Source organism: Macaca nemestrina, chromosome 4 (genome assembly GCF_043159975.1).
Source record: "Macaca nemestrina isolate mMacNem1 chromosome 4, mMacNem.hap1, whole genome shotgun sequence".
NCBI classification, from domain to species: Eukaryota; Metazoa; Chordata; class Mammalia; order Primates; family Cercopithecidae; genus Macaca; species Macaca nemestrina.
Genome location: NC_092128.1, coordinates 94,356,059 through 94,360,985, shown reverse-complemented (window position 1 = coordinate 94,360,985; position 4,927 = coordinate 94,356,059).

Sequence of the window (4,927 nt, the reverse complement as noted above, 5' to 3'; positions counted from 1 at the left end):
CGTCCGCCCGCCTCCTGATTGGCCGGGCCTGAAGCCCAAGGAGGCCGCGCGCGGCAACTTCGCAGGACGCGCGCCCCTACCTGGCAGCTGGCGCCAGGCACCAGAACCCCGGGCTCCGCAAGCTCAGCCCCGCGCCACGCATAGTGCAGTTCGCCGCCCTCCATAAACCTTGCCTCGATCCCCTCTCCCTTTCCCTGGACCGGCAAGTCTTCTTGTAAATTAACAAGTGACAAGGGAGTGCAGTGCCTTGCCTATAACAGGCGCATAGAAAATAGCTTATTTATTTGTACAGCTCTTTTCGCTTAATCCATCTCTTGAAATATAAGTGGTTTTGAGAAGGTTCTGCTTTAGTTTGAGGCCCGCCTCTCCTTAACTGTCGACCTGTTTCTAGTATTGGCGTTTTCAAAAACTCTGATGTAACAATCAGTAGTCCTGGGTATCTGGGTTCACTTTGGGGGCTGCTAAAGCAGCATATTCTTCAAAGGAACCGAACAACTGATTTAAGGTGAAGCATGTAAAAACAATTTAGGTAAAGATTTGTTTGTTTTTTTTAACTTTTGGAAACACTGCAAAACATTTAGAAGCTGAATCACCATGCGATTGGTAATTTGGCCATAATTTGACTTAGCACATTGTGGAAAAGAATAGAAATCGTCAGGCGGAGTCATTAAACTCTGAAGCTCCCAGGGGATCAGCTTTAGCGCCCTCTGTAAATTATCTGGGAGGGAGAATATGCAAACAATAAGAAAAATAATTAAACTTAGGTACAGTACTTTATTTTCAAAGTACTTTTCTACATATTTCAGGTCCAAAAAACATTATGTAAACAAATTGTTTGGGTACCACCCCCCTCCCTTCTCGGTGCCCTTTCAATAAACCCCACCCTCTCCCCAAAGTCCTCCTCCTGTTCAGAGGCGTTCTTGACAGTCACATGAATGAATGATCCTGAAATCGGATTCATATTTTAGGAGGCTGATCTCAACTTAGTATTCTCTCCTATCACACCTGTGGTTTGCTGCTGTCCATTATACCTCTTCCCCCCGACACCCTCCAGATGGGGTCTTACTCTTTCGCCAAGGCTGGAGTGCAGTGGCTGGATCTCGACTCACTGAAGACTCTGCCTCCTAGGTTCAAGCAGTTCTCCTGCCTCAGCCCCCTGAGTACCTGGGATTACAGGCATGAGCCACCACGCCCAGATATATATACACACACACACATATACACACATATATGTATATATACACACACAATATATGTATATACACACACACATATATATACATATATGTGTATATATGTGTGTGTGTGCGTGTATGTGTATATATATCGTATTTTTAGTAGAGACGGGGTTTCACCATGTTGGCCAGGCTGGTCTTGATCTCCTGACCTCGTGATTCACCCTCTCAGCCTCCCAAAGTGCTGAGATTACAGCAGTGAGCCACTGCACCTGGCCCCATTCTACCTCTATGAGAGCCTAGTCTTGCTTTTAGGCAGCAACTAAACTAACAAAGAAAAATAGAAGAAAATGCCAGGCTTTCAAGCTTACAGAAAAGTGTCAGGGGAATGTCTGTGTAGGCAAGTACAATTTAAAAATCTAGAGGGAGATGGTTAAAATAGATTTAGCCCAATTGTGGACTCTTCCAGGAAGATGCTGGAGCAGTAAACTCTTCTGGCCAAAGAAGTCAACAAAAATATTGAGCATGATGAATGAGAGTATGGAACAAACCAGAAAAATGTTATCCTAACCTTACATAAAACTGACACCTTTGCAAATTAAAATACTGTATATGGTTCTCAGCTCTGCTTTAATAAAAAGGTATAATCAAACTATAACTTCCTCCCAATATGTAGCTAAATTGATCTAGGAAGTAGGGTGGACAGAGGAATGTGTAAATTGCCTAGGCAAGTGTTAGGCGTTTTATTTATTCAATCCTCATGAAAGTTTATGAGATAGGAATTGCCAGCATTTTGCTCTGATATATAGGTTAGGAATACTTTCTTCTGCAAATAACAGAATAATTCAACTAACAGTGGCTTAATTAAACATAAATTTTATTTTTTATTGCTCTAAAGAAGAGTGGGGGTAGGTAGTTGCTCACATTAGTTTAGAGGATTTTCCTCATGGTTGCAAGAGCTGTTACAGCTCCAGAAATCATATCCAAATTCAAGAAAGGAAAAAGGAGGGCCACCAACATCATTTGTTTCTTTTGTGAAAGAGTTTTCCTAGAGGCCTCTCTGCAAAAAGATTTTCATTTATATCTCACATGGCCACCCCTTGGTATAAAGAAAACTGGGAAAGCCAATCCAGTACTTAGGTCTCCAGGCTCTATGATGGCAATTGTCAAGGAGAGGGTTAAAAATGTGTGTTGGGACAGGGCACGGTGGCTCATCCAAGCACTTTGGGACGTCAAGGCAGGTGGGTCACCTGAGGTCAGGAGCCTGGCCAACATGGTGAAATCCTGTCTCCACTAAAAATACAAAATTAGCCAGGCGTGGTGGCTCATGCCTGTAATCCCAGCTACTGGGGTGGCTGAGGCAGGAGAAATGCTTGAACCCAGGAGGTAGAAGTTACAGTGAGCTGAGATGGCACCATTTAACTCCAGCCTGGGTGATAAGAGTGAAACTCTGTCTCAGAAAAAAAAAAAAGAAAAAAAAAGAAAGGTGTGTTGGGTTAAAAATGTGTTTAGTTCACCAAGAAACATAGTTGGTGACAGCTTATCCTTAAGCTGATTAATATCCATGCATACCCTTCTTCCCATGCAGGCATTGTACATTAAAGGCATTCATTAGACCTCTAAGTAAGGCAATCCCAAAATCTCAATCAGCTACTGCACCCAGCTTAAAGTCTAAGTCTCTGCAATCTTCTCTCAGTCAATCTTAATCCTGATCAGACTGATTCTTATTGTCTTAATGGTTTGACAGTTGATAGCTACAAGACAAGAAAGATAATTCTTCAGTGTGCATCTCTAACAGATAACTTGTTTCTGTTTTTTCTTTTTTTGTTTTTTGGGGTTTTTTGTTGTTGTTGTTGCTGCTGCTGTTGCTGCTGCTGCTGCTGCTGCTGCTGCTGCTGCTGCTGCTGCTGCTGCTGCTGTTTTTTTGAGATGGAGTCTCACTCTGTCACCAGGCTGGAGTGCAGTGGCATGATCTCAGCTCACTGCAAACTCCACCTCCCGAGTTCAAGGGATTCTCCTGCCTCAGCCTCCTGAGTAGCTGGGACTACAGGCACGCACTACCACGCCCAGATAACTTTTGTGATTTTAGTAGAGACGGGGTTTCACCATGTCAGCCAGGACGGTCTCAATCTCTTGACCTCATGATCTGCCCGCTCAGTCTCCCAAAGTGCTGGGATAACAGGCGTGAGCTACAGTGCCCAGCTGATAACTTGTTTTAAAATCCACAATGCCATTATCACACCTAACAAATTGAACAGTAATTCCTTGATATCATCTAATAATACTCAGCCTAGATATCATCTATTAGATGTCATCTAATAAGCCTAGTTTTATACAAATTAGAATTCAACCAAGGTCTATACTACCTTTAGTTTATATGTGTTTAATATATTATGAGTCTTTTGTAATTTTAGACAGTTCCTTTTCTCCTACCCCAATTTTTTCTGCCATTAATTTGTTGAAGAATTTGGATCACTTTTCCTGTAGAATATCTTTCTGAATTTGGTTGTTTACAGAAAGGCATCACTTACTATGTTCTTTATCCCCTGTATTTCCTGTAAATTTGTACATCAGTCTTGAGTCTTGAGTAGGTATTTAGAGTCAGGAGCAGGTCTTTTCAGAAGAGTACTTTATTGATAGTGCTATGTCCTGAATTCATAAATTGAAATTTTGTGAACAGCCCAGGTGAAATGAATTGGGGCTGAAAATTCCCATAAGGGCCATGTATTTGTCCGTTTTCATGCTGCTGATAAAGACATACCCAAGACTGAGCAATTTACAAAAGAAAGAGATTTGATTGGACTTACAGTTATCCCTTGGTGATAAAAACTTTCAACAAGTTAGGCACAGAAGGAACATACCTGAACTTAATAAAGACTATTTATGACAAACCTACAGCTAACATCATACTAAATGGGGAAAAGATGACAGACAGCCTTTCATCTAGGAACTGGAACAAGACATGGATGCCCACTTACACGACTCTTATTCAACATAGTACTGAAAGTCCTAGCCAGAGCAATCAGACAAGAGAAATAAACAAAAGGCCCTCAAATTGGAAATAAAGGAAGTCAAATTGTCCTTCTATGTAAAGGACATGATCTTATATAGAGAAAAACCCAGACTCCATCATAAAAACTATTAGAACTGATAAACAAATTCAGTAAAGTTTCAGTATACAAAATCAACATACAAAAACAAATAAAGTTTCTATACACCAATAATGAACTAGCTGAAAAAGAAATCAAGAAAGCAATCCCATTTACAATAGCTACCAAAAAAACATGAAATACCTAGTAATAAATTTAATGAAGGAGGAGAAAGAACTCCCCAAGGAAAACTACAAAACACTGACAAAAGACATCGAAGAGAACACAAACAGATGGAAAGACATCCCATGCTAATGGATTAATTAATATTGTTAAAATGACCACACTACCCAAAGCAATCTATACAGTCAATGCAATACCTGTCAAAATGCCAATGACATTCTTTATGTAAATAGAAAAACAATCCTAAAATTTATGTGGACCCACAAAAAGCCTGAATAGCCAAAGCAATACTGAATAAAAAGAACAAAGGTGGAAGCATCACACTACCTGACTTCAAAACATACTACAAAGCTATGGTAACCAAAATAGCATGGTATTGGTATAAAAACAGACATATAGACCAATGGAAGAGAATAGACAATCCAGAAACAAACTACGTATTTACAGACAAATGATTTTTGACAAAGGTGCCAGGAATAT